Here is a 21,119-nt window from a genome sequence, read left to right as displayed (position 1 = left end):
TATTTTGGGTTCTGATGGGGTACGCCAGTTGAACTAAGCTCCTGAGGCATCAATATGTTATATTCTTCAAGAATCAATGGGTAGGCTATACTCATTCATTTATAAGATGGATGTAGCAACTGCAGATTGCCATTTAATGGAACTTGGTAGCCGATCTGGAAAAGCTGTTTTAGAGGCAGGTTCAATTAAATATAAATTACCATATGATGTTGACTGTTGATGTTGACATGTATTAATGGAAACAGTTCTATAATCTATTGGTCTATATGTCTATCTGTTTTACAATACATTATTATGCACACCTGACAAAAATATCCTTAAAAAACCCAGTGTATTTGTTTGCACAATGTTATAGGCCTACACCCCTTCGGTGTGTGGGAGTAAAAACTAACAAGCACACACAGGACAAAGCCACAACAAACAAATATGGCCTTGACAAAGGCTACACAGCTTCAGATTTGACATATAATCGATTATGTTGGCAAACTGTCAACAACATACAATGCCAATTGCAGTGGAAAACCATTCTCATTCACAATGAGCTATACACGTCGGGGACTAAACAATAGAGATGATGCGTTAAAGACAAACTGTATTATGTTGCAAAAATATACCATAGCCCTTTACACTCGTACCTGAAAATGGTAGATTTTTGCACTCATAAACACCTAAATTGGAATGCAGTGGCTGTACAGTAACATGCTATGTATGACGTCATGGATATGGCTCTGCGCTTGGGCAACTTTTGCACATTTGTTGTTGTCTGAGTGAGGGAACAGCTGAAAATGAAGAGGTCTCTGTGTATTTTGAAAGATGGGACATTGAGGATTATCATGAATACAACTTTGATATCATACAAGCAAGCCAAACACCTGTGAATCCAAATGTGCACTTCACAATTTCATAGCATAAAACTCATGTCATATACAGTGTCAACTTTTTTGATCACTATGTTTGATGTACAGATACAATATTACAAGGCATTGTGTTGTTCTGAACAGAATGAGCCTGTGTTTGTTAGTGTGAAGAAAATTTGCCACAGCACACAAACCTGAACGTACTCATGACTCCTTTCTATGCGCACCAAATTTAAAATGTGTTTCCCTGAATTTGAACTGTGAAGCCTGACACTGTTATATTATATTTTATAACTTAGCTAGTCATGTTGGCAATAGAACAAGCTTTAAAATTATGCCCACCTGAACAAGATTGTGATTTATAATAGACTGTTTTTGGATTGAGGTAACAACAGTAATTGTGTGATGGCCAGGATGCAGGTTTGTGTTCCATACAAAACAACTACAAGTGTGCTTGCGGTAGTTCCTCAACTGCACAGATAGGAGAGCTTTGAGTCATAAAGGTGCATTGAAATTACTTAGGAACTGTGCACGCTTTGGAGAGGTGTGTGGCCACTTGGAGACACCAGCTAGTCCTCTCACTCAAACCCTTCTAATTGTTTTTTCTTAAGTTGAATCTACCCCACATTTCCCAGTAATATTCTTATCATGTTACAGAATATATCCAGAGTATTTTCGTTATCAACAAATGTGGTGGAAAGTACAGTAAATGTAAAATGCACATAAAATCAACAGTGTTATGTTTGGATCCAGTCTTGTCTTAGATGACCTGTTCTTCTCACCTTCAGTCTAATAATTTTCCTATAATCTCCAAACTGTTCCCTTTCAATTGCTACCATGGTTATGCATATGCATTTCATATTTCTTCTGTAAGAAACATTTAAATGTGGCACTATCCATTCCCATGATTATAGTGGATTAAGCAAAACATTGTTTGGTCTTTGACTTGTAAAGGCAAAAAGGTGACACTACTTGAACCTGCTTCCATAATAATAATTGCATAACAGATGTACTGTAACTAAAATTCACGACAACTGGTGTCAACTTCTGGCAATTCATTTAACACATGTATGAGCATCTGAAGAGTTTAGATATTTTCATATAATTATTAGACAACTTCTACTGGTGGCTCGATTGGAAGTTTTTTTAAAGGCAGTATATTTGACACTTGGATGGAGAATCAGCCAACTCTGCTGACTAGGGTACCAATTCTACTGTATTTCAGTCTGTCATACCAAGATGTTGGATCATTCCTGCCTGACATCTTCCCACTGACATCTGTATAACAGTGAATCGATACATTTCTTCTCAATCAACTGCACACAGTGGACTCAACCAAACTGTGACTTCTATGACAAAAAGTATTCTGCTGAGTGGCATCTGATGGACAATGAAGTGTTTTTGGTTAGTCTCCTAACAACCAATTTAAAACCCACATAAAAAGCTTCATAAACTTTGCAGCTGCTAATACACTCTCTCTTTCACCTATGTAGATTAGCCCAAAATCACCCTGGTCTGTCAGTTTAACTGAGTATTTAATTAGTAGTGCTGTAATGTTGAATTATAGGCCTTGAGGGATGGTTCACATTCTATATTACATTCTACTGACTGGCTCTTCCCTGGTTATCTCTCGTCTACCTTGCTGTTTACCAGTTAATGTTCTGCGTTAATTGGATATTAGTGGTAGTGAATTAAAATACTTTCAGCCGATATCAGTCATAATACGTCCAATAATAAACCTCTTTTGAATTCTCAAACAGATCAACATGGCAGTGTTGCCATTGTTTATATGTTTTTCTTTATAATGTCAAAAATAAACATCTCCAACCCCCAATATCACACACCCACAAACTGAAATCTTATGTGTACATTGTACAATCAATTAAGTGAAAGAGAGCCTCAAATGTCACATTCATTTGTATATATATTCACTGTAATCCATGAATCGCGGCAATGTTGGTTCCTGTTTCAGTCATATCTATGGTCACATTCGCATGGGTGAAACAAAAACACCCTAATGGTTGGTGAGAAGGGGGTAGCAGCATCCCAGTATGCCGACCGGAGTATGGGTGAGTGGGTGTGTTGAAAGGAACGCAGTGGGTGTGTGCAAATAAGCTGGTGTGTTGAAAGGAACGCAGTGGGTGTGTGCAATGAAGTGGGTGTGTTGAAAGGAAAGTTGTGGGTGTGTGCAAAGAAGTGGGTGTGTTGAAAGGAAAGTAGCGGGTGTGTGCAATGAAGTGGCTGCGTTGAAAGGAAAGTAGTGGGTGTGTGCAAATAAGCTGGTGTGTTGAAAGGAACGCAGTGGGTGTGTGCAAAGAAGTGGGTGTGTTGAAAGGAAAGTAGCGGGTGTGTGGAAAGGAGTTGTGTCAAAAGCGCTCTGCTATTAGGTTAGATGTTTTTGATTGAGCTGTGTTTTTGTCTTCATTACCATACAACTATTACATTGAGCTACTGTACTGCGATAGTTTGGACTGATGTTTTTAAGAGGATGAGTCTGAGTCATATTTCACTGTTAGTTTTACACAAATAATTTTAAATGTTCAGTTGTAAAACTGATGACTGTTTATTTTGTATTAAAAGTATTGATGATGGGTGTACTGTTGCTTCATGCGTTGTATGCGTGTGCTTACTGCTACTGTCACCCTGATATTGGCTACTAGCTACTTCCCACTCCGGTTGCTGGACAGTAGTGCTTGTCAATGCAGAGCAAAGGGCACTGTGTCCCGGTGTTGTTGCGTTCATGCCCTCCCCATTGAGTAGTAGACTGTATATAAATCAAATCTAATTGTATTTGTCACATGCCCGAATACAACAGGTACTTCACCTTACAGTGAAATGCTTACTTATACAAGCCCTTAATCAACAATGCAGTTTTAAGAAAAATAAGTGTTAAGTAAAAAATAGATAATATATATATATATTTTTAAACAAGTAATTAAAGAGCAGCAGTAAAATAACAGTAGGGAGGCTATATAGCGGGCGGACCGGTACAGTCAATGCGCTGGGGCACCAGTTAGTCCAGGATATATGTATCAATGTGACACCTAGACGGTTATAAATATTAGTTATTTATTGTGTAGGCTGCTATCCTACTTGAAATAAAATCATGTGAGAGAAAAAAATCGCCACAATATCTACCGCCGGCGACACAACCATGATACCCATTAGGAAGCACATCAAGTCGGCAGTCACAACACTCAGCACTGGTCGCCGGCTGACTATCGACTCGAAGTGCAGCCCAATCAGCCAAGCAAAACGGTCTCGAGTGCCAACAAATCTGCCCAATTATCTGAATCGCTTTCCATACACCCACTCCTTTCGACACACCCACTCCCCAAATAGTCCGGTCTCCATATTGGGCTGCAGCTACTCATACTTGTGGTTGGTTGACAATAGAGCTTCACACATTGCAGGCGATGGCTGTAGGATGAAGTTGGTGAAGAGCAACTGCAGAACATGCAGTCAAAACATCATGAACTTTGATCACATTAATTTTGTAAAGTTCATGTAGTCGACAAGTAAGCGCAAGTCGGACATTTTTTATCCATAATGCAACCCATTTTGAAAGGTTGGTCACCGACTTGAGAAAAGGGATCCGCTCAAACGCGCCCAATGTATGACGTTTTAGAGATTCAGAAGGTACATACAAGCGCATGTGGCTACACTCATTGTGGAACTTGTAGTCACATTAACATGCTAGAGAGGCACTTCCAGAACCATTGTGCATTACCAGAACTGCACTACCCATAGATCATTCGGGTTTTCAAGACTGTCTCAGACACGGAAGGTGAGTGCTCCTGTCATTTTCATTTCATGCAACGAGGACGAAATAATGCAGCTATATTGTTATACGTTTTAGCTGTATTGATTGAATGTATTGATTTAAGAATTGTAAGCGAATGAAGATGATTAGTTGTCTCGACGTTTATAATGTTTATTTGATAGGAAACATGTCAATGAATGTGCATTAGGCTACAGTCACCGTTCAGTTCAAAGATCTGACAACCTAATTGCGGAGAATAGGCCTACGTAATATTTCGCTGTGAGAGAAAGCAAACTACGTGCGCTCAATACACGGATGCGTTTCTAACTAGTTAAACCTAATATGATGGAGCGTTGCCTTGTCCACGCTACGCGGTGGTCTCTTTAACATTGTTTCATTACAGAACTGTTCACTATAGACACATTTTTAGCGCGAAATAATGTGCCAAACAGTTTTTCAGAGAGTTACGTTTCATGGGCATGTAGTGTTATGTAAAGATCCAACCTTGAAATTGCAGACTGGGATTATACAACGGAAATTAATAGACAATTGTAGGTTTATTTGACATTGCCATTTTTTTTGTATTTAACTCAACTTCATGGATTTTTTTTTAACCTAATAATAGTCTCTGATGCTGTTACTATTGTCATTGCTGACTTTTTTGTTTAATTTCTACACTGAGGCCAGTGTCCCCTTCAAGTTTGCTGGTGACTGACAGCTGCAATACGGGCCTTTTAATCATAAAGATCCACCAGGACTATGTGTGCTTTTAGTCTATCAGCTTGTATGGTTATATAATGTGTTCCAATATGGATGTTTGAAGGTCTGTTCTGGCCATATTAGCCTATACCTTTCCCATGATGAATAACCAGAAAAACACTAAATCCCTCTCGTCTTCTTCACTTTCAGTCTAAACTCCTCAAAAAGGCCCAGTTGGCTTCTCACTCTCGTTCAGCATCAAACCCTGGGGATGTACACTTTTTTTAACGATTGTGAAAACAAAGTGACAGTGTAACAGCGGCACAGTCCCACCATTCAGTGTATGGGAAGAGTCAGAGAGAATGCTGAAGTCTACACGCTTGGACAGTAATGATTGTATTGTATTTTACTGGGTGTGACAGACTGATGTAGACGTTGTGTTGTGAGGCGGTGTCATTCGTAAATAAAGCTTAGTCTTTATAAAAGAAACCCAATGAACGTAGCCACATAGGCATGGCCTATCCCTATATAACATACTGTATCCTGTCCTTACAAAGTATTTTTTTAATTGAACCTTTATTTAACTATGAAAGTCACTTAAGAACAAATTCTTATTTACAATGACTGCCTACACCGGCCAAACCCGGACGACGCTGGGCCAGTTGTGCGCCGCCCTATGGGACTCCCAATCACGTGCGGTTGTGATACAGCTTGGATATAAACCATACATGTACAGTTCTAACACAGTACAAGTAGGCCTAGTTATAACAACTGAAACCTGTTTTCAGTTTGTCTTTACAAATGTATATTTAGTGCAAACATTAGATTTGCAATAAAGCTCGATTAAGTATGTTGAATCCTGCTCTCACTCTAGAATTACTGTTTGATGAAATTAGTCAGAAACACTGGGCTTATGAGTTTGTTTACAAATGGTCTTATACAACTCAGGAACAGCTATAAGAGAATATATAACAGCATCTAACAGTGCTATAACAGCTTTAATGTAAACTCTTTGTAGCCAATTTATACCTATTTACATGGTACACTATAAATCTACTGTGCATTCGGAAAGTAATCAGACCCCTTGAATTCTTTCACATTTTGTTACATTGCAGTCTTATTCTAAAGTGGATTAAATAGATTAATAGTTTTCCCCCTCATCAATCTGCACACAATTCCCCATAATGACAAAGCTAAAACAGGTTTTTACATTTTTTTTGCTAATTTATTAACAGATAAAAACTGAAATATCACATGTACATAAGTATTCAGATCTTTTACTCAGGACTTTGTAGAAACACCTTTGACAGCGATTACAGCCTTGAGTCTTCTTGGGTATGACGCTACAAGCTTGGCACACCTGTATTTTGGGAGTTTCTCTCATTCTTCTCTGTAGATCCTCTCAAGCTCTGTCAGGTTGGATGAGGAGAGTTGATGCACAGTTATTTTCAGGTCTCCAGAAATGTTAGACAGGGTTCATGTCCAGGCTCTGACTGGGCCACTCAAGGACATTCAGAGACTTGTCCCAAAGCCACTCCTGCGTTGTATTGGCTGTGTTCTAATTGAATCCATTTTAGAGTAAGGCTGTAATGTAACAAAATGAGTTATTTCCGAATGCACTATATGCAATTGCTTGAACTATGCTTTAACCTTAACTAAGTTTCAACTACATTGACTACATCTGAATGTGTGGACTTATGTTACTAGACATTTCAGACACTTCACACCCTCTGACCCTCTGTTAGTCTACTCAGACCATCCAGAGGTGGAGGTTGTGGGAACAGTGGGAGTCCAGAAGTGACCAGATGGTTTTTTAATATGCCGAATTTGATTAAATACATTTTAATGATCTGGTTCTCAGTGGTGCTGTTTAGGGATGTCACATGGCTCCTCCTTGTAATGTGTACCATCTGTCTCCTCTGCAAAAATAAATAATTAAGTAAACAGAGAAATCTTCTTGTCTAACACTCACGGGACACCTACTCCTATGAACCCCTGCTGAACTAAGAAGTACACCTACTCCTATGAACCCTTGCTGAACTTAACAGTACACCTACTTGGAGCTGCAAGTTATTTGAACCCTAACCCGAAACCGATGCAAAAAAAGGGTCCATGGCAGTATGTGCCAGGTGCTCTCCCAGATTTGGATGTGCTCGGTTTGAATTATTCTCCATGAATCATACACACACTTCCGCCCACCTTAATCACAAGACAGCTCAAGAATTATACATGCTACTGCATGCAGCCTTCTACTGTATATCTTCAATACTTTCTCCTTAAAGGAAAAGTCATTATGATGCAAAATGTTGGTGACACTTTGCTTCTTGAAAGTCCAATATCCTGAGAACTTGACTGCTGACATGCAAAAAGTTTTGGGACTGTAATCAACAGTGGACTAATGAAAAAATATATAGTTTTTGAGTTGAGCTTTTCTTTAAGCATCCTTTTGATATTCCTAGCTCTCCATACATCCCTCTAGTTTGTCTTCACAATAGCACGTTAACATCCAATAAAACCAGTGTGGATGAATATATCAGTGATACTTGTCCGCAGCTTTCCCTGGTTCCAAACTTAATTTGGAGATTTGTGGACAGGGATGCAAGAGAACCGGCATCAATGATACACTGTTTATTCATACCACAGCAATACTTAGTTGATTGGATTCTCTTTGCTTAATGTTGAATTAAACAGCCATAGACCTGTGTTAATTTCTCTATCCTGTATTTCCCCAGCATGTCCACCGTGTATCGTGTTGTTCAGTGTGTTGAGTGCATCATTAATTGTGCCCATCTAACACACACACAGGCTCTTGTATCATGTTGAGAATGCACAGGTCTATATCTATTTTATTTTTTATTTTTTTATTTATTTCACCTTTATTTAACCAGGTAGGCTAGTTGAGAACAAGTTCTCATTTGCAACTGCGACCTGGCCAAGATAACGCATAGCAGTGTGAACAGACAACACAGAGTTACACATGGAGTAAACAATTAACAAGTCAATAACACAGTAGAAAAAAAGGGGAGTCTATATACAATGTGTGCAAAAGGCATGAGGAGGTAGGCGAATAATTACAATTTTGCAGATTAACACGGGAGTGATAAATGATCAGATGGTCATGTACAGGTAGAGATATTGGTGTGCAAAAGAGCAGAAAAGTAAATAAATAAAAACAGTAGGGGATGAGGTAGGTGAAAATGGGTGGGCTATTTACCAATAGACTATGTACAGCTGCAGCGATCGGTTAGCTGCTCAGATAGCAGATGTTTGAAGTTGGTGAGGGAGATAAAAGTCTCCAACTTCAGCGATTTAAAAAATAAAAATACATTTTTTATTTTTTTATATTTTTATATATATATATATTTTTTTGCAATTCGTTCCAGTCACAGGCAGCAGAGTACTGGAACGAAAGGCGGCCAAATTAGGTGTTGGCTTTAGGGACGATCAGTGAGATACACCTGCTGGAGCGCGTAATACGGATGGGTGTTGCCATCGTGACCAGTGAACTGAGATAAGGCGGAGCTTTACCTAGCATGGACTTGTAGATGACCTGGAGCCAGTGGGTCTGGCGACGAATATGTAGCGAGGGCCAGCCGACTAGAGCATACAAGTCGCAGTGGTGGGTGGTATAAGGTGCTTTAGTGACAAAACGGATGGCACTGTGATAAACTGCATCCAGTTTGCTGAGTAGAGTGTTGGAAGCAATTTTGTAGATGACATCGCCAAAGTCGAGGATCGGTAGGATAGTCAGTTTTACTAGGGTAAGTTTGGCGGCGTGCGTGAAGGAGGCTTTGTTGCGGAATAGAAAGCCGACTCTTGATTTGATTTTCGATTGGAGATGTTTGATATGAGTCTGGAAGGAGAGTTTACAGTCTAGCCAGACACCTAGGTACTTATAGATGTCCACATATTCAAGGTCGGAACCATCCAGGGTGGTGATGCTGGTCAGGCGTGCGGGTGCAGGCAGCGAACGGTTGAAAAGCATGCATTTGGTTTTACTAGCGTTTTAAGAGCAGTTGGAGGCCACGGAAGGAGTGTTGTATGGCATTTAAGCTCGTTTGGAGGTTAGATAGCACAGTGTCCAAGGACGGGACGGAAGTATATAGAATGGTGTCGTCTGCGTAGAGGTGGATCAGGGAATCGCCCGCAGCAAGAGCAACATCATTGATATATACAGAGAAAAGAGTCGGCACGAGAATTGAACCCTGTGGCACCCCCATAGAGACTGCCAGAGGACCGGACAGCATGCCCTCCGATTTGACACATTGAACTCTGTCTGCAAAATAATTGGTGAACCAGGCAAGGCAGTCATCCGAAAAACCGAGGCTACTGAGTCTGCCGATAAGAATATGGTGATTGACAGAGTCGAAAGCCTTGGCACGGTCGATGAAAACGGCTGCACAGTACTGTCTTTTATCGATGGCGGTTATGATATCGTTTAGTACCTTGAGCGTGGCTGAGGTGCACCCGTGACCGGTTCGGAAACCAGATTGCACAGCGGAGAAGGTACGGTGGGATTCGAGATGGTCAGTGACCTGTTTGTTGACTTGGCTTTCGAGGGTGTCTCCCCCTTTGAAGAGGGGGATGACTGCGGCAGCTTTCCAATCCTTGGGGATCTCAGACGATATGAAAGAGGTTGAACAGGCTGGTGATAGGGGTCGCGACAATGGCGGCGGATAGTTTCAGAAATAGAGGGTCCAGATTGTCAAGCCCAGCTGATTTGTACGTGTCCAGGTTTTGCAGCTCTTTCAGAACATCTGCTATCTGGATTTGGGTAAAGGAGAACCTGGAGAGGCTTGGGCGAGTAGCTGCGGGGGAGGGGGCGGAGCTGTTGGCCGAGGTTGGAGTAGCCAGGCGGAAGGCATGGCCAGCCGTTGAGAAATGCTTGTTGAAGTTTTCGATAATCATGGATTTATCGGTGGTGACCGTGTTACCTAGCCTCAGTGCAGTGGGCAGCTGGGAGGAGGTGCTCCTGTTCTCCATGGACTTCACAGTGTCCCAGAACTTTTTGGAGTTGGAGCTACAGGATGCAAACTTCTGCCTGAAGAAGCTGGCCTTAGCTTTCCTGACTGACTGCGTGTATTGGTTCCTGACTTCCCTGAACAGTTGCATATCGCGGGGACTATTCGATGCTATTGCAGTCCACCACAGGATGTTTTTGTGCTGGTCGAGGGCAGTCAGGTCTGGAGTGAACCAAGGGCTGTATCTGTTCTTAGTTCTGCATTTTTTGAACGGGGCATGCTTATCTAAAATGGCGAGGAAGTTACTTTTAAAGAATGACTAGGCATCCTCAACTGACGGGATGAGGTCAATGTCCTTCCAGGATACCCGGGCCAGGTCGATTAGAAAGGCCTGCTCACAGAAGTGTTTTAGGGAGCGTTTGACAGTGATGAGGGGTGGTCGTTTGACTGCGGCTCCGTAGCGGATACAGGCAATGAGGCAGTGATCCTGGTTGAAGACAGCGGAGGTGTATTTGGAGGGCCAGTTGGTCAGGATGACGTCTATGAGGGTGCCCTTGTTTACAGAGTTAGGGTTGTACCTGGTGGGTTCCTTGATGATTTGTGTGAGATTGAGGGCATCTAGCTTAGATTGTAGGACTGCCGGGGTGTTAAGCATATCCCAGTTTAGGTCACCTAACAGAACAAACTCTGAAGCTAGATGGGGGGCAATCAATTCACAAATGGTGTCCAGGGCACAGCTGGGAGCTGAGGGGGGTCGGTAGCAGGCGGAAACAGTGAGAGACTTATTTCTGGAGAGAGTAATTTTCAAAATTAGTAGTTCGAACTGTTTGGGTATGGACCTGGAAAGTATGACATTACTTTACAGGCTATCTCTGCAGTAGACTGCAACTCCTCCCCCTTTGGCAGTTCTATCTTGACGGAAGATGTTATAGTTTGGTATGGAAATCACAGAATTTTTGGTGGCCTTCCTGAGCCAGGATTCAGACACGGCAAGGACATCAGGGTTAGCAGAGTGTGCTAAAGCAGTGAGTAAAACAAACTTAGGGAGGAGGCTTCTGATGTTGACATGCATGAAACCAAGGCTTTTTCGATCACAGAAGTCAACAAATGAGGGTGCCTGGGGACATGCAGGGCCTGGGTTTATCTCCACATCACCCGCAGAACAGAGAAGGAGTAGTATGAGGGTGAGGCTAAAGGCTATCAAAACTGGTCGCCTAGAGCGTTGGGGACAGAGAATAAGAGGAGCAGGTTTCTGGGCATGGTAGAATATATTCAGGGCATTATGCGCAGACAGGGGTATGGTGGGGTGCGGGTACAGCGGAGGTAAGCCCAGGCACTGGGTGATGATGAGAGAGGTTGTATCTCTGGACATGCGGGTTGTAATGGGTGAGGTCACCGCATGTGTGGGAGGTGGGACAAAGGAGGTATCAGGGGTATGAAGTGTGGAACTAGGGGCTCCATTGTAAACTAAAACAATGATAACTAACCTGAACAACAGTATACAAGGCATATTGACATTTGAGAGAGACATACAGCGAGGCATACAGTAATCACAGGTGTTGAATTGGGAGAGCTAGCTAAAACAGTAGGTGAGACAACAACAGCTAATCAGCTAGCACAACAACAGCAGGTAAAATGGCGTTAACTAGGCAGAGGGAGGGTCGTATTAACTACACACAGAGCCTGAGTGCGGCTGGGGCCGACAGATAAAACATAAACAAGCAGAATGGAGTACCGTGATTAATGGACAGTCCAGCATGCATGCAGTCCAGCATGACTAAATAGCTTGTAGCTAGTTAGCTGGTTAGCTTCTGGAGGTTTTTGAGTGTGTTCTAAAAATAAAAAATAATAGCGATTCCGTATCACATTGGGTGAGGCAGGTTACTGGAAGGTATAAACAAATTAAAAATCGAAAGAGATAGAAAGTAAATATGGGTCCAGTGAGTGTTTGGGACGCGGCGATTCAGACGGTTAGCAGGCCTGCGCTAACAAGCTAACAGTTAGTAGGCCGGGGCTAAACAAGGTAGCAGTTAGCGGACCGGGGCTAAACAAGCTAGCAGTTAGCAGGCCGAATTAGCAAGCAAGGAGATAGCAAGGGCTAGAGAGTTAGCCTTTGGGGGACGTCGCGATGGGGTGAGTCTGTTTATTCCTCTTCATGCGGTGACATCGATAGACCGGTCGTGGGTCCGGATATTGTAGCCCAGGAGTATGCTACGGTGGTAGCACAAGGGCTCTGGCCGGGCTAGCTTCAAGCTAAGTGGGTGGAAACGCTAGCCAGGAGTTATCATCCGGGGTTGCGGTTAGCTAGATAGCTAGTTGTGAAGATCCAGCTGAAGATGTTCCGTTTTGCGGTGGGAATCCGGGGATAAAAATAAATAAATAGGTCCGTTATGCTCTGGTTAGAGTCGCGTTGTTCGAACTGGCGAGAGCTTTCCGAGCTAAAGGTTAGCTGATGACCGGTTAGCTGAAGTCCGCTAGCAATGTTTTGCTGACTGATAGCTGGTAGTTAGCTGGCTAGCTTCAGTCGAGGGGTTCCGGATCCGAAGTAAATATAAATACTTTAGGAAAAATAGCTACATTGGGTGAGGCGGGTTGCAGGAGAGTATTTAGAAGTTGAGGTTTAGCAAAATGTTTTAAAAGATATGCGACGAAAAATATGTAAAAACGAAAAAAACGATATATACAAAGGGATGCGACACGACAAGACGTCTTACTGCTACGCCATCTTTAGCAAGTTCTAATTAGCATTTGAAAATGACCTAAAATAGCATTTAGGAAAAGTACTGTCTAGAACAGCCATGCTCCAGGATGTATTCCTGTCCTCATTGACATTCATTTAGTGCTACATAGCAGTGTTACACAATATAGTTCTGGAAGTGGGATATGAATACAAGCACGACTCTCACTTCCTAAAGTCATAACAAAATTACATGTTCACATTGTCTTATAAAGCAACCCTGTACTGTATTCAGGTCAGTGTTATCCCACATTGAAAGTCAAGTGACCTACAAAAACACACAGAGTTCATCCAGTCATCTCTGACTGTTCCTTGAGTCCTTGATACTTTCCGAAAAGAAGAGCAGGAGGAATAGAGAGAGTGGTGATGCTGACAGAACCAATGGCTCCTCAGTTGTAATTCTCTGTGTGTGTGTGTGTGTGCGCGCGCATGTGTTCACTCTGAGGTCAGGCTGTGTGTGTGAGGGCTGCAGAGAGAAGACCTGACGAATGATTTTCAAGGAGAGGTCATAAAGGTCACCACCGTAGTGCGGTGGAAGGTGCCCAGACCCTCAGCAGAATATCAACTCTCTTTGCATTTCTCTTCCATTTACATGGAGCCTGATGTCCGTACTGGTCTCTGCCCCTACAGGTAAAGAAAAGTGCGGTACTGTAGAAGATCCGAGAGGAGTTCACACTGCATCAAGCCTAAAAGTTGTGATCTGCTCTGGAGTCCAGTTACACTTATAGACAGGTAAATATGATTAAACAAGACAAGCACACAGTATCTGACTAAACTCTTGGACAGTTTGTAGTGCAGAGGAAAGGACAGCTGTTATGTAAAATGGCAATACATTTGGTTGTGTCTATAAATACATGAATTAAGATGGTGACATGCTATAGGGGATGTACTCACTACTGTAGCTAGGTTTCCATCCAATTAGTGACAGATTTTCATGCGAACATTCAAAAATCTGCATAAAAACAAAATCTGCATTTTGCCAGAGATGGGTTTCCATCAAATTGACCTGTTGTGAATAAAAGGCTGTGTGTGATGACAGTGTATAATAAACATATATATACTTTTTACCCCTTTTTTTACCCCAATTTTGTGATATCCAATTGGTAGTTAGTCTTGTCCCATCGCTGCAACTCCCGTACGGACTCGGGAGAGGGGAAGGTCGAGAGCCATGCATCCTCCGAAACATGACCCCGACTACACTGGGCCAATTGTGCATCACCTCATGGGTCTCCCGTTCGTGACACAGCCCGGGATCGAACCTGGATCTGTAGTGACGACTCTAGCACTGCGATGCAGTGCCTTAGACCGCTGTGCCACTCGGGAGACCCATAAAATACCTTTTGCGGTTAAATTCCCATGTACCGAATAAAAAAAATAACAAAGTTAAATGGGTTTCCATGGCATTTCCAACTCTACTGATGGTTTTGTCAACAAAAAAACGTTGCGTAATATTGCTCATGTGCCCCCTCTGGTCTTGGCATGTGTGCTCTAGCCAACAGCTTGACATACAGTGTGCGTAAAATAGCCTACGTGATGAGATTATTATGGACAAAAGAGCGAGATTATTTGTGTAAAGGCAGCCAAGCATCGATCATCATGTCTCCATAATAAGAATCTTGATATTTATTGGCGAGGAGCATCAATCACCGCGTGCACTTTCACCACCTTGTAAAGTTCATCGTACCTTATCTGTAGCCCAATAAACTGCATTATTTCCCAATGAGTCGTAGTGGAAGGACCACACAACATATCACGTGACTCGAAGTTTACTTCGATATGATGATTATTATACCAATATTTGTGCATAAAGGAATTTCCATTGCCATTTCTTGCATAATTAATATGTATAGACACAAAGATCCCACCTCATCTAGCGTATTTGTTTTGTAGACATTTGGAAAGTTTGCTGACAAATTTGCTGTTTCCTTCAGGCCTGTCGTGACATTTTTTTAATACAATGTGTACATTAGTCTCTTAAAAACGTTGGCTGGAAACCTGGTTAATGACAGCAAAAATGTAATGAGCATAAATCAAGTCATTCATGACCTTTTGATTATTGTAAGTCAATATATGTCCTGTTGCATGGTAGAAGCCTTTAAATGTATCATCCCATATGCTTATTGTGATGCCCTTCAACCCTGCCTATCCTGTTCGTGTTGTTTCTGGTCATGTCTCAACATGGGGCTTAGTGTACGTCAATGGCAGAGCAACAAAAGAGCGGAGGTCCAATGCATGGTGCCCAGGGGATGACATTTATCCCCACTCTGGATTTCTGCTGTTAATCCGATTGGAGACAAAGGCCTTCATTCCCAATCACATTAACCAGTTGGCATCTCTTCAGTCTCTTTCACTCTTAATCCCATTCAATGCTAGCAAAAATGTTACTTGATCTGATTGGGCACAACAGCAATCTGATACTGGAAGATAATTGGTCATATCTGATTTGGGGAAGCCGGGGAAAAGAAAACATTTAGAGGTGGGGGAAGGGGGTTGGGGAAAAATAAGTGAGGGAAGTGAGTGGGAAAGAGATAGATAGTAGGATGAGCAAAAGGAGAGTTGAGCAATGATCTGTCTGAGCAATGATGGGGCTCCTTGTTTTTTTTGTTAGTCGTCTTGCCTGGGGATATGAATGATTGTTGGTCAATCCTTTAAACCAGGTAGGCCTACAACTGAACTGAATTCTGGAGATGTGTGTCAGCCACTTTTAGATATATTCTTTGCCTTACCACTAAGTAAAAGGATCACCCTTCCAAAAATGAGATATGTGTTCAATTTCACCTTCTAATTTCACCTTTCAATCTCCTTTATCCTCTCTGGAATGTGCTGCTTCAATCCTTTGACAAAGAGCTTAGCCACCCAAAGCCACCAGTGATGGGAATTGGCGTCTCTTCTGTGTTCCTACACACTACCCCTAGGGATCTCTTATGTGTCTCATTACTATTCACAGAAACACTCTAAGAAATTGACACAGATGTGCTTACAAGTGTTAATGTCTGCCTGCATTGTTTTTATTTTGTCTCTCACTTACACTCTGTGCTGTAGACCTGTAGCCTACATAATTTCAAACGTTTAGGCATTGTAGGCCCCTAAAATGAAATTCTGTACCATGGTTACCAAATTACATTTACATTTAAGTCATTTAGCAGACGCTCTTATCCAGAGCGACTTACAAATTGGTGCATTCACCTTAAGACATCCAGTGGAACAGCCACTTTACAATAGTGCATCTAAATCTTTTAAGGGGGGGAGGGTGAGAAGGATTACTTTATCCTATCCTAGGTATTCCTGAAAGAGGTGGGGTTTCAGGTGTCTCCGGAAGGTGGTGATTGACTCCGCTGTCCTGGCGTCGTGAGGGAGTTTGTTCCACCATTGGGGGGCCAGAGCAGCGAACAGTTTTGACTGGGCTGCGCGGGAACTGTACTTCCTCAGTGGTAGGGAGGCGAGCAGGCCAGAGGTGGATGAACGCAGTGCCCTTGTTTGGGTGTAGGGCCTGATCAGAGCCTGGAGGTACTGAGGTGCCGTTCCCCTCACAGCTCCGTAGGCAAATCATTCTTCACCTCTAATTAGGGACTGATTTAAACCTGTGGCACCAGGCGGGTGCAATTAATTATCAGGTACAACAGAGAACCAGCAGTAGTCGGGACCTTGTTGGGTAAGATTTGAATACCCCTGCTCTAGGCTATGCATTACTGTATATTCCAGTAGTTACATGTTTTGAATAATTTTGAAATGAAAGCAGTCACAGAAATGCAGAAACATTACATTCTGCGTGGCTACTGCAGGATTATAGGAGTAGGAGTACCTGTGGCACTCCAAGAACAGGGTTGTCTATACCCCTGCCATATGTCCTACGACTACTTAGAAAAAAGGTGCCTACACAATAGTTGCCTACATTATTAGAAAAAAGGGATTCAAAAGGTTTTTTGGCTGTCCGCATAGGATAACTCTTTGAAGAACCTTTTGGGGTTCCATGTAGACCTTTCCACAGAGGGTTCTACCTGGAACCAAAAAGAGTGTTCCTATGCGGACAGCCAAAAAACCTTTTGGATCCCCTTTTTCTAATAATGTAGGCAACTATTGTGTAGGCCTATATGTGTGATGTACAGAATTGTAACATGATATGTGAATACTTTCATACTATTACATCTTAGCTAGTGTAATGCATTGGCAGCATGTTTTTCAACTAACCTTTACATGGTGATACTTCCTTAATTCTCAACTTGGAAGTCACTGGTATCTTCTCAACTCCCATCGCTAGTTGCAGGAGGAACGTTGGACGTTATGAAATTAAATACATTTTTGCTTCATGAGATAATCCAACAATATAATATGTATGCCGCCATATTGTCTATTTCAGATCTTCTCTCATTGATCAAGACAGGTGAGTGTCCATCCCAAAGTGCTGCACATCATGACTCAGAAATCAAGCGTCACTTTGAATAACACTACTGTCTTGATCAATGAGAGAAGATCAGAATTGGACACAGTATACATTTCATAATGGAGCATTTTCTAAATTCCAAAACATGTTGAGTGTTTTGTAGCGGTGTCTAGTTGATTGTATTGATTTGCTGGGAAAACTCCAGGCAGATCGGGATGTCATGACGTTGGCCTCTTTGGGTATAGCAACCCCACCCCCCTCTCCCTGCCTCCCCCTTGCCTCCTTCAGCTAGGCTACTGTGGTCAGAGGCCGTAAATTCCTGAGAAGACCCTGCCACATGGCCACATAGTAGAGAGAGTAAACTTTCATAGAGGACAAAGGAAATCGTTCCACCTCACAGAACTTGAGGTACAAACAAATTTCATGTTCTGGAGAAAGTATAAAAGATCGGTGAAGAATCCAGCTATGACCCTGGTCCGTTTGTCACAACTTGGGAAAGCTCATGGGAGACGGTGTGGCCACATTACCATAACACTGTTTATATAATAGCCTCAGATATGAGGTTTACATCTAATTGTTGTATAAGATTAATGAGTGAGTATGATACTCTTTGTATAATTGTGTAATATGATTTTGGACTGTTTAATGAAGAAAAATACAATTCCAAAAAATACAATTCTCTGGACCAGAGCTAGACCAGCGCTAGTGTGAACCAGAGATTACTAGCTGCTAGCTATGCCCTGCACCAGAGTTACTAGCTATGCCATGGTCCAGACAAAGTGTGGACCAGAGCTACAGTAACAGTCAAGTTTGGACACACCTACTCATTTAAGGGTTTTCTTTATTTGTACTATTTTCTACATTGTAGAACAATAGTGAAGACATCAAAACTATGAAATAACACATATGGAATCATGTAGTAACCAAACAAATGTTAAACAAATCAAAATATATATTTGATATTCTTCAAAGTAGCCACCCTTTGCCTTGATGACAGCTTTGCACTCCCTTTGCATTCTCTCAACCAGCTTCACCTGAAATGCTTTTCCAACAGTCTTGAAGGAGTTCCCACATATGCAGAATACCAATTGTCATTCATTAGGAAAGAAATAATGACATTTATGATGGCCAATTTTGAAACTGATGCAGCACTCCACCACTCTCCTTCTTGGTCAAATAAAGAAAAACCCTTGAATGAGTAAGTAGATGTGTCCAAGTAGGTGTGGTAGCATAGCTAGCTACGACCTGGACCAGCGCTAGTGCGGACTACAGCTACAGCTAGTCAGAAGTTTACATACACCTTAGCCAAACTCAGTTTTTCACAATTTCTGACATTTAGTTCGATAACATTTCCTGTTTTAGGTCAGTTAAGATCAGATTTATTTTAATAATCTGAATTGTCAGAATAGTAGTAGAGAATGATTTATTTAAACTTATTTCTTTCCTCACAGTTCCAGTGGGTCAGAAGTTTACATACACTCAAATAGTATTTGGTAGCATTGTTTTACTTGGGTCAACCGTTTTGGGTAGCCTTCCACAAGCTTCCCACAATAAGTTGGGTGAATTTTGGCCCATTGCTCCTGACAGAGCTGGTGTAACTGAGTCAGGTTTGTAGGCCTCCTTGCTCGCAGACACTTTTTCAGTTCTGCCCACAAATGTTCTATGGGATTGAGGTCAGGGCTTTGTGATGGCCACTCCAATACCTTGACTTTGTTGTCCTTAAGCCATTTTGCCACAACTTTGGAAGTCTGCTTGGGGTCATTGTCCATTTGGAAGACCCTTTTGTGACCAAGCTTTAACTTCCTAACTGATGTCTTGAGATGTTGCTTCAATGTATCCACATAATTTTCCTGCCTGATGATTCCATCTATTTTATGAAGTGCACCAGTCCCTCCTGCAGCAAAGCACCCCCACAACATGATGCTGCCACCCCCGTGCTTCATGGTTGGGATGGTGTTCTTCGGCTTGCAACACTCCCTCTTTTTCCTTCAAACATAATGATGGTCATTATGGCCAAACAGTTCTATTTTTGTTTCATCAGACCAGAGGACATTTCTCCAAAAAGTACGATCTTTGTCCCTATGTGCAGTGTCAAACCATAGTCAGTTTTTTTTATGGCGGTTTTCGAGCAGTGGCTTCTTCCTTGCTGAGCGGTCTTTCAGGTTATATCGATATAGGACTTGTTTTACTGTGGATTTAGATACTTCTGTACCTGTTTCCTCCAGCATCTTCACAAGGTCCTCGCAACAAAGAATGTTCATCTCTAGGAGACAGAATGTGTCTCCTTCCTGAGCGGTATGACGGCTGTGTGGTCCCATGGTGTTTATACTTGCGTATTATTGTTTGTACATATGAACGTGGTACCTTCATGCGTTTGGAAATTGCTCCCACGGATGAACCAGACTTGTGGAGGTCTACAATTGTTTTTCTGAGGTCTTGGCTGATATTTTTGATTTTCCCATGATGTCAAGGAAAGAGGCACTGAGTTTGAAGGTAGGCCTTGAAATACATCCACCGCTACACCCCCAATTGACTCAAAGTATGTCAATTAGCCTATCAGAAGCTTCTAAAGCCATGACATAATTTTCGGGAATTTTCCAAGCTGTTTAAAGCACAGTCAATTTAGTGTGTGTGTATTCTTCTGACCCACTGGAATTGTGATACAGTGAAATAATCTGTCTGTAAACAGTTGTTGGAAAAATGACTAGTGTCATGCACAAAGTAGATGTCCTAACCGACTTGCCGAAACTATAGTTTGTTAACAAGAAATTTGTGGAGTGATTGAAAAACGAGTATTAATGACTACAACCTAAGTGTATGTTAACTTCCGACTTTAACTGTGTAAGACATCTGCTGGGACAGCCCAAGCATAGCTCCTGATCGATATGACCGAAAATAACTTCTGAACATCAGCACTGCGATTACTCACCACGTACTGGCAGAATCCTTTTTTTCCTTTATGGAGTCTGACTAGCCCGACACGAACAATATACTGCTTTCTCGGGAACAGGCCCAGATCCCCATGATTTGTGTGAAGAGGAGGCAGAGAAAAAGGGGCCAAAGGGCAAGCTGCCTTCTGAGAATTCGTAGGCGATCGAATAAACACCCACTTCCTTTCTGCTAGCAAACGTGCAATCTTTGGAGAATAATCTTGCACATAGGTTATCTATTTTAATCTACCAACGGGGCATTCACAACTGTAATATCTTATACCTCACGGAGTCGTGGCTGAACGATGACACTATCAACATACAGCTGGCTGGTTATATGCTGTACCGGCAGGATAGAACAGTGGTGTGTGGCGGGCTATATATTTTTCTAAATAACAGCTGGTGCACAATATCTAAGTTAAGTCTCGAGCTATTGCTTGCCTGGGGTAGAGCATCACATGATAAGCTGTAGACCGCACTATCTATCTAGAGTTTTCATCTGCATTTTTCGTAGCTGTTTACATACCACCACGGTCAGAGGCTGGCACTAAGACAACTTTGAATGAGCTGTATTCCGCCATAAGCAAACAAGAAAACGCTCAACCAGAGGCGGCGCTCCTAGTAGTCGGGGACTTTAATGCAGGGAAACTTAAATCCGTTTTACCAAATTTCTATCAGCATATTAAATGTGCAACCAGAGGAAAAAACTCTGCATCATCGAGAGCATCCTGACTGGTTGCATCACTGCCTGGTATGGCAACTTCTCGGCCTCCGACCGCAAGGCACTACAG

At 42.1% G+C, this 21,119-nt stretch overlaps 1 protein-coding gene across 3 annotated transcripts in view; it reads left to right on the top strand.

Annotated features, from left to right (window-relative positions):
- The first annotated feature begins 4,243 nt into the window (after positions 1–4,243).
- Positions 4,244–21,119, top strand: part of fhit (fragile histidine triad diadenosine triphosphatase) — a 312,154-nt gene continuing 295,278 nt past the window's right edge. The window contains exons 1-2 of one of the 3 annotated variants that reach the window (XM_065001901.1): positions 4,244–4,644; positions 13,648–13,749. The gene's annotated coding sequence lies outside the window, so the exon portion shown is untranslated. The remainder of the gene's footprint in view (positions 4,645–13,647; positions 13,750–21,119) is intronic. The other 2 variants (XM_029683571.2, XM_029683570.2) reach the window with 2 other exon arrangements.

This window comes from Oncorhynchus nerka, linkage group LG15, assembly GCF_034236695.1.
Source record: "Oncorhynchus nerka isolate Pitt River linkage group LG15, Oner_Uvic_2.0, whole genome shotgun sequence".
NCBI lineage: Eukaryota > Metazoa > Chordata > Actinopteri > Salmoniformes > Salmonidae > Oncorhynchus > Oncorhynchus nerka.
The sequence above is the reverse complement of the archived record's forward strand: the minus strand, read 5'-3'. Positions and strand labels throughout refer to the sequence as shown.